Source organism: Molothrus aeneus, chromosome 8, assembly GCF_037042795.1.
Source record: "Molothrus aeneus isolate 106 chromosome 8, BPBGC_Maene_1.0, whole genome shotgun sequence".
Classification (NCBI taxonomy): domain Eukaryota; kingdom Metazoa; phylum Chordata; class Aves; order Passeriformes; family Icteridae; genus Molothrus; species Molothrus aeneus.
In genome coordinates, this window is record NC_089653.1 from 33,013,207 (window position 1) to 33,025,422 (window position 12,216).

The window sequence follows — 12,216 nt, forward strand, 5'->3', positions numbered from 1 at the left end:
TCTGAGAGGCAGTTTGTACTGAATCAGCACTTTGCATCACTTGCCTGTGGCATTTTGGATCCAATACCAAGAGTCTTAGTGCCAGATTTACTGTATTGATAAACCACAACCTCAGCTTCTGTCCAGCAGGGCAAAACCAAGTGGGAAAGGCTTTATTTCAAGCATCTATAAAATATTTAGAGACAAGAAAGAACATTTGGATGGGAGAGAGGGACAATAGGAAACAAGGAGGCTGATGGCATCTTCTAAAGCCTCTGAGTATTAACAAAGATGTGATTTCTGAATAACTCAGTGCTGTAGTGACCAGCAGCAGAGCTACAGCTCTGAAGCCAAAACAACAAGATTTCATTACACCCTAATAACATGTAGTCTTTAGGCTGCAATATTCATCAGATCAATACTTGTATTTCTATCAGGACACTGTACATTTGTTTTGTTACCCCTCTAGTATCTCCAGAGAGTCTGTTGTTTTACACAAATAGAGTCAACCCAGTGACTCTGTTATTATAATGAATTTTTCTGAGAGAGACATCCAGCACTCAGAAAATTGCAAACTACACTTCCAGCCAGCATGGTTTCTAGCACTTTTAATAAATGTTTGAAAGAAACAAACCACCCAGAAAGCCAACAATCGTGTTTATCCCCTGCCTGCAAGGATCTGCCTACTCTTCTGATAACCAGTTCCATCAAATTACTAATACATAGTTTTAAGAGCAAGAAAGGCTCCCAGTACCTGCAATTCAACAGTTGGAAATCAGCTATAATTTGCATTAGAAATGAAGCCAGTCATGCCCTATAGCTTGGACATGGCAAGCTGCAAAATAAGATACACTAACTACCTACCCAGGCTTATGGCACAGTGCTCCCACGGCAGCCAGCACTCCAATTAAAAGTGTGTCAGCACTTCTCACAAAGCTCCATTTCTGAGGGCTTTCTACCAGCTGCTTAACTTCACCTAGCATAAATGTTCACAGTCCAGCAGCAAAGATATTATGTGCAAATTGCCCCTGCTGAGGAGGAAATAAGCCCGGAGAACCAAAAGCTGGAAAATGCATTAAAATGTGCAATACCTGTGTTATTTGTATACCCCCAGTCTCATCTATACATCCTGCAGCAAGTTCTCTGTGATGAAGAGCATGTAGGGCCCCCAGACACTAATGTGGATCCCATGCAGCAGCTAAATGTGGGCTGAGCTGATGCTGGATCACAGAATCATAAAATTCCATCATTATCTGGGTTAGAAGGAACCTCAAATCTCATTTAGTTCCACCCCCTGCCATGGGCAGGGACACCTTCCACTATCCCAAGTTGCTTCAAGCCCCATCCAACCTGGCCTTGGGCACTTCCAGGGATGGGGAATAAAGGATGTAGCACAGATACACCCTTCAGCAATGGGACACCAGGAGCACCCAAACCCCTTAAAGGGCTTTAGGGGGGCTGAAATTCTTGCTCATCCTTTCCCTCTGCTACCATGCAGAGGAAAACTCTGTGCAAGGAGCCAGGTGAACTCTTTAAAGCAAGACATAGCTTCTATAGATTTTGGGCTGTGGCACATCAGGCTGTTAAGGATGCAGATGGAGAACATTTTTGTCTTTGTGCTTTTCTATTTAATCTGAAAAATTTGACCATAAATAAAAAGTTAGTAAAAATAGTTCATGAGACTGCAAAAGAAAAGAAAAAGAATTAAACCAAAACAGACTCAAATAAATAATTGAGGTCCAAAATGTAACCTATTGTGTCAGTCTTTATATTTCATGTGATGGTCAGTGTGCTCATTATTCAAATAGATTTCCTTTTTCCTTTTATATTCTCTTTGTACCTGATGAATTTTCCCAAAAACAAAACATTGCCTACTGGTTCAAACAGAAAATATGATTTAAACATTTTTTCTTTGCTCTGTCACAGCAGTGATTCAGCCCAGCAAACACTGGTGGGATCACATATGGCACAGATGCTCTGCAAAGTTAAAACACCACCAGATCATTCATCTGAGCAGCCCCAGCAAGCTGAGTTAGGTTTCATTTGGTAATCAACAGCAAGATGTGAAATCCTTCTCCCCTTGTGCCACACACTGTTGGCTGCCCATCAGCTGTGCTGTGACCTCACCCAGCTGAGCCAGAGGCAAAGCTCATCCCAAGGTGCCAGCAGAACACAGGCAAGGGGGATGCAGGAGATTCACCAGGTGAGCATGTGGACAGCAGTGTCCCTGAAGGTGGAAGATATTTCTGACCCAGAGCAGGTGAGACACCTGATTTTAACTGTCTGTTCCCACTCAAAGCAGACTGTAAGTTACTGGTGAATGGGTGGTTTTGGGGTTTAGCTGCTCACAGTGACCCTGAGATGTGTTTAAAAGTCTCTTTTCCCAGCCCGGTGGTCAAAGAAGGAGTCAGAATTCTTCTATTCTCAGTCTCAAGGTTGTTTATTGTTTCTTATCTATAAAATTCTTTTTCCTGGCCTGCCAAGGTCTGCTCAGCAGGACAGTCAGAGGCACTCTGCCTGCCCCAGGGCAGTGTTATATTTTCATACTAAAAACTACATGTACAATATTTACCATAACTTCCCAATACCTATCACCTATGTAAGACAGTGAGCTTGTACTCTAAACCAATCCAAAAGTGCCAACATCACACACACACACAGAAGATGGAGGCCAAGAAGAAGAAGGAGAAAGGCTGGACATGCCCAGATCCCTCCATCTTGCCCCCTGAACCCCCATTCTAAAAAACCCAAAAAAATCTATTTTTCACCCCATGACGAACTAATTATTATTCTACTTAGACTTTCATGGTTTGCAGATCTTCATAGAAAGTGGGTAATTTTTTCCATGGGTCATAGTCAAAGACACAGGCATCTTGGGCTCTGTGCCAGGGTCTCTGAGCCCCCTGGCAGGGGTCCTGGCAATCCAGGACAGCCAGAGGGATCTCCTGAATTCCGACATTGTGGCACTAACACACGTTCCCCCCGCTGCCTAAATCTCTTCAGCTTCAGCTGTGTCAAGGAATAACACTCTAATCCTTTCCTACAAAATTATTATTCACACTATGAATAATAACTGCAGTCTGTGGCTGTCCCTCAGAATCCTGGAAGTATCAAATTATTCATAAGGACAGGGTTAATATGGTTCTCACTGCACTGTGGCAGACCAGCTCATGGCAGAAAGCACTAACTGCTCTATGCATGGAGGTGACCCAGCCAATGCTCTTTCAAGAGGTATTGTTTTAACCTGTCAAGTTTGACTGTTGCTGTGTCTAATTTTTCCCCAAACTTGCCACATTTTACTGAAATGAGAGCAGGGGTTCCTGGCTCAGGGCTGGGAATGGGAACACCTGGTTTCCAGGGCTGTACCCATCACTGCTGGGCAGCTCCCTGGGACAGTCCCTCCCCACAATCTCATCAGCTGGGAGATTTGGGAGGAAAGAGTTCTTCTGCACAGGACCTGGGAAGATGAAGGCAGAGGCTGCTTCGGGGATGTCATTACTGTTATTCTGCCAGTCAATTGCTATTAGGAGTGATTAGTTCTGCCTGGTGCAAATTACTCTGGAACAGGAGGGCACTGATGTACATCAGACACCCCAATTCTGTGCCTTTATCACCACAGGAATCTTGTCACAGACATCAGAGGGCTCAGGACATGCCCAGTCACATTCAGATTCCTCATCTTTGTGCAGATGTATGTGTTTTATTGCTTGAGACTAGGAACAGTTCAATGTTTATTTAAGGCACAAAAGCGATCTCATTATCACTCTGTTTTATAACACAGTATCCATAATGTTTCTCTTTATGGCTCATTCCCTGGAATGAACTGGTTTGCAAATGAGGAACAGTCATTCAGGGCTTTTGGGCACAAATGACAATCCTGACTCATTGATTCTTAGCTGAGCTCAAGCCTTTTCCCTGGGTTTTGTAGAGCTGTGCAGAATCAGATTAAAACCTTTCCATTTGAAGGAGTGCTGCTGAGGGGCACTGTGACTTCATCTGCCAAAGGGTCACCCTGGCATTTGGGCATTTAAGAACCTTCCTGGTTCCACTTTGCATAAAAAAGGCCCATTTCAGAGGTTCCACTGTGCACAAGAGCAGGCCCATTTCAGAGGTTCCACTGTGCACAAGAGCAGGCCCATTTCAGAGGTTCCATAGTGCACAAATGCAGGCCCATTTCAGAGGTTCCACTGTGCACAAATGCAGGCCCATTTCAGAGGTTCCATTGTGCATAAATGCAGGCCCATTTCAGAGGTTCCACTGTGCAGAAATGCAGGTTCATTTCAGAGGTTTCATTGTGCATAAATGCAGGCCCATTTCAGAGGTTCCACTGTGCACAAGAGCAGGCCCATTTCAGAGGTTCCATTGTGCATAAAAAAGGCCCATTTCAGAGGTTCCACTGTGCATAAAAGCAGACCCACTTCAGAGGTTCCATTGTGCACAAATGCAGGCCCATTTCAGAGGTTCCGCTGTGCACAAGAGCAGGCCCATTTCAGAGGTTCCACTGTGCATAAAAAAGGCCATTTCAGAGGTTCCACTGTGCACAAATGCAGGCCCATTTCAGAGGTTCCACTGTGCACAAATGCAGGCCCATTTCAGAGGTTCCACTGTGCATAAAAAAGGCCCATTTCAGACCTTCCACTGTGCACGAATGCAGGCCCATTTCAGAGGTGCAAGGTAGCACAAAATGCAGTCCCTCTTATACAGGTAGAGAACACAGCTCCTGATTTTATTTGAAATTGCAATTGGTGCAAAAATAAGGCTTCAAACACCTTTACCTTTAGGCACGGCTGTTGACACTGTTATTTATTAAATCTGATGCTTTCCTGCTACCAAAACGTACTGTTTTCAGCTGAAGTATAAAAACTCCTAAATTCTCCTTATGCTAATTTATTTATATGAGCTGTGTGCACATTAGCCCTGCAATGAGACTATTAGTAACACACCAGCTAGGCTATCTCCACTTTGAATGTTTAAATATTCACTTCCAAATGATGCTCAAAGATTTAAAGCTCGAAACATATTCGGTGCTTTTCATCATAAAACTCTTTTGCACTGATGATTTTACAGAGCTTTGCTTGTATGCAGGCACTTAGTGGAAGACCAATTGCACAACCTTTTTCCCCTTACAAGCATTCCCGAGGCTAAATAAGACTTTACCAGCAACAACAACACCCATCAGTTATCTATGCTGTAGTGTAAACAATGAAATTCTTATTATGTACTCAGAATTCACAGAGCCATTTCCATGGTAACTCTGTTTTCATGTCATATCTTTAATGAATAGGTAATGAAAGAAATGCTGCATTTACAACTTCATTACTAGTAAAAAAAAATACAGCAGTAAATTTGAATTATAGTAGCTGTCATTTTTAGAACATGTTGAAGATCATGCAGGAATTTCAAGCCTGTCATTCTGAAGTGACAAAGTAAACACAAGCAGAGAAATATACCAGGCGCTCTTGGTTTTAATTCCACCCTTCAGTTTGTTCTGCTATTCATAATTTTCTGATACAGAGTAAAAGCTTAAATAATAAGACAAGGTCATGGTGGGATGATGGGGCAGGCACAGTTGGAGACAAGTTGTGCACTTGTGAACACGTGTACCAGTGCTAGTGAATTTTAACGACTTGATCCATCATATTTTAATTACATAAATCACTGAGGTGCTGACTTCTATAGGTATTACTTTCTGGAGAGATACAAAATGCATCATGGGCTGGAGATGATGTTTACCTGTGGGAAAGGACTGGAAAGTGATTTTGACTGGTATGATAGACAGGGAGGGAGATAATGGGAGCCAGGCAGGCAGAAGAGGATTGCAGCAGAACCCCCCTTGATATTGTAACCACTCCATGGAGTTACAACAGGGAGTAAATCAATGAGCCCATCCAGCAGGAGCTGCAGGCTGGGATGCAGGTCTGGCTCAGGGGAATGCCACTATTGGAATGCCAGACACGAGCCAAGGAACTTCCCTTGCTCAACGTCTTGGAGGCTGAGCCCTCCCACTGCCCTCCTCAGCAGGCACAGAACTGCAGAACCTCTGAGAAAGGGGCTGAAATCTCCCTTCCTGTGAGTGTGTGAATGGTGCCACAGGGCAGGAGGGAAGGCCAGGTGTGTCCAAGCCACACAAATATCTTTCTCCCATCACAGTGTCACACCTTCACCACAAATCCCTAACGTATCCTTTACTGAATCTCCCAGTTCTTATTTCTTGCATGAACACCCAGGAATCTGTGTCCATTAAAGGTTCAGAGCCTGCAGAGAAAACAAGGACCCCCAGAAAGTGCCTGAATCTGGTTTGGAACTCATTGGCCTTGATTGACTCATGGACATTGGGGTTGGTCTGGGCACAATAAACACACCCAAACCCCAAAACAGGATTATGGACCAGCAGTCCCAAGAGCAGCCTAACAGCATGGGGAGGTAGTCAGGTGAATTGGTGCTCAGCCACTAAAAGTTTTCTTTTATTCAAATCCAGATAATTTTAAATTAAATCTTCCCAATGGGGCAGAATAACCAAGTGTATTAAACACTGCTGCAGTTTTGGAGCTGCTGGGAAGGTGGTGTGTGTTTTTGGGATGTGTATTTGTCTGCAAAAAAAGATTTGTTAGTTCTTGAAAATGGTGATTTGGGAGAAAACTACCATAGGTACAAAGTCATTATAGATGGAGGCCAGAGATGTTGCAGAGATTAAACTTGTTACAGGAATATTTTATAGCCCACCTGACCAAAACTGAGCAACTGGACTGTGAAATGATTGAGCAAATAAAAAAAAGCAGTAAAAACGCTGCAGTGATAGAAATGGAAGATTTTTAACTACCAGAGCATAGACTGGAGTCCATTAAGCACTTGAAATAAGGCTGGGGGTGTGTGAGAATGTGTGGCTCACTGGATTTGTTTTTTAAGAACTCATTAAATGCCCCAGAAGCCTTTAGCTGGGTATTAAATAACAGGGAATCAATGCATCTGCCCCAACACTACTAAAGTGGGCATTATTAAGAGTTGGATGTAGAGGACTGTATATAAACTGCATTAAAAAAAAAACAAAAAACAACCTATCCTGAGTGTGCATCACCCAGGAACATTCCTGGGCACCACCTCCAGGTCCCTTCTCCATAACTATTGCACACATGGACCAGAGTCTCTTTTAGCATCTTCCTGTTGGGAGCTGTCCTGGGCTAGGCCATAACACAGGGGATGGAGAGATGGAGGACACCAAGAACAGTTAGGAGACAACTAGACAAATGTGAAGGAAATTTTTCATTTGATTATTTTCTGAATCTTTCCCACTGCTTACATAAACATTTCACACCCACTGTAGATGTTTCTTATCTCAGGATTTTCCAGAAAAAGGAAAGAGAGAGAACTATACTGAGATACTGGGATCATTCTGGGGCAATAGGGTGATTGATGGTGACTTAAAGAGTCAGGAGATGTTCCTGCAAGACTGGTGTCAACAGCCTGGTCCTAGTGTATGACCAGTCTTCCACCTCATTACCTCCAATACCCTGGAAAACCTTTCCCAGCTAAATTTTTATTTCTGCCTACCAAAAACTGCTTTTCAATGCTTGAATTCCCAGTGACTCATCATTACAGATTTGTGGAACCTGGGAAAACTATTGATGCTTCACCTTTAGAAAATTATTCCACCTTTTTTTTTAGCCAGTTTGTAAATTAAAATTGACTTGATGTAAACTGTGAATCTCATTTAAATCCCTAATCCCTACTGAGATCTGTGGAACAGAGCTATTGTCACCTGGAAGGTAGGGAAACATTTGGAGGTTTTAGAGGTGGAAATATTTTATACATCTGTGAGATATACAAGGCTCTCAGCATGTGTTACTGCTTCCCTGTGAAGTCTGGCAAATGTTGCAGGCACCACTCCTAACTAAGGCTTAAAAATAAGGAAAGAAAAGAAAAAACTGGGAGGTTTTGAGGGCAGACTACACTCTGTGTTAATGTGGGATCAGGACCTGTCCTGTCTTGGGATGTGCAGGGATGGCTGCATTTCCAGCACTGCAGCCTTGGCAATGGTCTGGAGGCAGGAGGGATTTTTGGGGGTTGAGGGAGAGCCTGAAATGTCTCTGTTCCCTATGCTACCCTAATGTAGGTGGCCTTGCTGCCTCCTCTCTGCTTTTGGGATTGGATGACCAGCCCTGTAATCAGTCACCTCAGACTGACACCCCTGAGACCCTGGGGAAGGTTCCCATTCATCCCCTCCACCTTCCTGCAGCACTGCCAGCAAGTGATGGGGTTTTGGGGCACAGGAAGGGGTCAAAATCCAGTGCTCAGAGAGAAATGGGAACATTGAGATGGGATGAAACTGTTAAACCTCTCCTTAACACCAAATAACCTGATAAAGCAATGTCTTATAAAAACTTATATTTTTCCCATGTGGTTTTCTTGCTGAAAGGCCCATTGGGACTCTGAGGGTTGTGAATCCAATTGAGATCAGAAAATTTATAAAAGTTCATTTACATCCATTTGGTTTTGTGTCAACGTTGTCCGTGAGTTCTTTTCCCCTCACTTGTGTACATTCCCTCAGCATTTATCAGTGAATGATCAGATTATCTCAGCATTTATTCTGCTGGCCTGGATGATCCAGGTTCTTGTATCCTCATGAGCAGGCTCAGAGCCACACCTGGAAGGCCAGCAGGTGCAGCAGGATGGCCACACACAGACCTTATCACCAGAACTAGATATTTCACTAGAAATACCTATATATCACTAGGTATTCCCAAATACCTTCCTGGCACCACATCATGGCTCAGAATCCTCTGGGATTGCTGAGCATGGCTCAGGTGTTCTTCCACCAAGGTACCCCTAACCTGTGAGCCTCAGCTCATCCCAGAAACCATCTCTGCTTGTCCCAAAGGGCAGCTGCTCCATCTTACCCTGTCCTGCTCTTCCAGCCCCAAATTCCATCTGGGCAGCAGAGCCACCTCTCGTGCTGATGATGTTTTTAATTTGGTGCTATCTCCAAACTCAGTTAGCACGGTGCTCCTCCCCAGGGCCATTCCCTGGAATCTGGCAGAGGATAGTGTCAGGAGCAGTCTCTGGGGAGTGCTCCAGGTAACCTCCTCCTAACACCATGTCCTTCCTGTTAATGCAATCTGTTTTCATTTCCACCTGTGGCTCATTCCTTATCAACCTTTCTGGTTTTCTACTAATCTCCACTGCCTCCACGTTCCCTGGTAATTTCCCATGTGGTGCTATATCAAATGCTTCACTGAAGTCCATAAAGATGAGACCTAGTGCATTTTCTTTGTCAAGAAAATCAGTTATCCTGTCACAGAAAGAGATCAGGCTAGCGTGGCATGTGAAAGCATTGGACAAAAAAGAAGTGTGTTATTCTATTTTTCATTTATATCCTCTTTTTCAAATTATGTAATTGAAGTTTTACATACTGTTCTTTCTCCAAATATCATCTGAGATCAGAAAATGAGGCTTTGGCTGTTGAGCATGTTGTCCATCCCCTTGTCCTGTCTCCAGCTGGGCAGGTACATTAACCCTTCCTAGTCTGAGCCCACTGAGAACCTTGAATCTTGTTTCTACTTGAGATCAGGAAAATTCTTACAGTTCGATTCCTGTAGCCATCCAGCCTCTGTCCCACACTTTTCTTGAAAACCCATTTTTGGAGTCTTATCTTGATTATTTTCACACAACCCTCTCTGTATAGTCTTAATTTCTTGTATCTCACTGATGCTCCTGAGTCCATTCCAACTCAGACTATTCTGTGATTCTGTGATCCTGTCCTCTTCCCCCTGGAAAGCTTTGATATCTCTTATAATTTTCCTTGCAAAGTTCTATTTTGGCAGAGGTTTTCTCACTTATTTTATCCTTACATTTCCTGAATTCCCTCAAGTACCTAACTATATTTCCAGGACCTAACATTTATAAAAAAACCCCAAGTTATGCAGCCTCAGCCTGTGCCTCTGCTCCCATCTACAAAGCAGCTCAGTTAATTCATTTCTGAAACCATCTGCCTCATCTGATAAGCCCCTGCCACATACAAGGGGGAGCAGAATTGGCCTCTGTGCCTGCTATCACACAACTGCACAGGAATAAGGGGTGCAGGAACAGGAGCACAGCCCTCACACAGGCTCTGCTGCCTGCCCGAGTTCTCAGGGACTTTCCCTACCATTTTAAGACAGTTTTAGTACTATATTTGAGGAGGATCCACCAAGTCAGATTATAATTTATTTGGGTTTTGTGCAGGTTCTGAAGAGTTGTTCCTGAAATCCATGTATTGATGAGACTCACAAGGCTGTTCAGTAAAAAAAAAAAAAAAAGCAATATTTGTACTCCAAGTTTCAATACGGGGATGAAGTAGCATTAGGAAAAGAAAAGGAAGGAAAAAAAGAATTAGCTCATCCACCCAAACACTGTAATACTACAGCAAACACAGATCTGTCACTGCTGAGAACAAAATAATGAAGGGTAGCTACAAGAGATTTCATTCTTTAATTGTCAAAAAGCATTAAAGATCAACTATTTGTTGTGTAGGAGAAGGAGGGAGAACAGACTTCAGTGCCTCCCTTCACCAGAGGTTGTCCCTAATTGACATGCATGGATTGCAACCAGAGGTTACTGAGGGAAATTTGTTTGCATTTATTAATCAAAAGGAGTCAAAGGCACACAAAGATATCATCAAGGCTCCCTTGTGCTTGGGGAGGCTGACAACTAAAATTCTTGATGAAGTGTTTGCAGAATGTTTGCAATCTGTTCACAGCCTTTTTACTTTGCAGGTGCAAACCTTTCTATCTGTTACATCAAAGAAACAATTGAAAATTAAACATAGTAAACATCTACGTACAGGTTTTAATCTCCCATTTCTACAGGACAAAGGGAGTGCTATAATTAATTTCAAAGCAGTGTTTGAGTTCTTTCAATATTCATTTGGGCACATTAGCATGTCATTAGTTATGTTTTAAACACTGATCCTTATTTCCTTCTCCCACACACCTTTTTTTTCAGCCCTTTTGTTAAAAAAAATAAAATGAAATAAATAAATGGGAAAGTTGTACTTCCTGGGAGATGTCTTTAATGCTAAAGCATCCATGCATAGATAATTATCTTGCTCAATGAAATAGATGGGGGGAATAATGTATGGCTTTTGAGGTAAAGCAGAGGCAGCAGAAAATAGATGAAGAGAAATAATTCTTTTCAGTGATGTTAAGAACGTGCAGGGGCAAAGACACTCTCACCGAGTTTTGCTATCATGCCTCGTGAATAATGTATTTTATTATATCCATTGTGGTTATCTTTTAATATGTTAATAACACTTCCAACACTCTTTCCCCCCCTTGTTCTTTTATGTAGTTTTAAAACTCTTTCTTTTATTAAGATGTAACAAATGGAGATGCAATCAAAAGATACTTATTATGTTGGTAACTAACTAGTAAAAGGATTTTCTTGTAAGTTTAATTTTAAACACAGATCTGTTTGAACAATGTCTACAGGGTAATTTCAGCCATCTATCTGCAGCATTTCCTGTAGCATTTCCGAGCTAACTCCTAATAACATCCTCCCCCTTAGGTATATTAATTTTATACATCCTGAACAGGAGATTGAACAGTCCTTAAACAGCCATGCAAGGTCACTGACACTAACAAAAATAGAACCTTTCATTGTGCTTTTATCAAGCTCTGCTGGCGTTTATATTAGCCTGTGTGGGCCTGAGCAGCACGGATATTTGCTGGAGTTTAATATACAATTGTTTTCAAGAACCATTCAGCTCAATTTGTATTGAAAATATTACTTGGGAAACAATGAGCCTTTCAGATGCTTTGGCTGTCTTTCAGCTAAAGCTCTAATTTCAGTGTTTGGAGGGAGGTATGAAAACGCCATAAATGTGCCCAGGCTGCCAGTCACAGGGGAAGGGCAGCAAAACCCAAGCTGCCCAAGCCAACAAGGATCACTGATGTGCTTCTGCTGCCCCTCTCAGATGTGGGCAGCACCATCCAAAAATCCCTGTGCTGAGGATGCCCTGGAGACCCATCCAGCCCCTGATGGGCAGTGGATCACCCTGCACAAATCTGATCCCTGCCTGGGCTCCAGCCTGGTGCAGGGGCTGCCTTTCCTCCTGTCAGTGTGGTGTCGTGCAAAGATGGCAGGAAACACTCCCACACATCTCTTCACCAATCTCCCTGTACCAAGAACCAGCCTGGGCTTTGAAACTCCACAGTGTGGTATTTTCGGGGTCCCCTGTTGTAGGGAGGAAATGATGAATCTGAC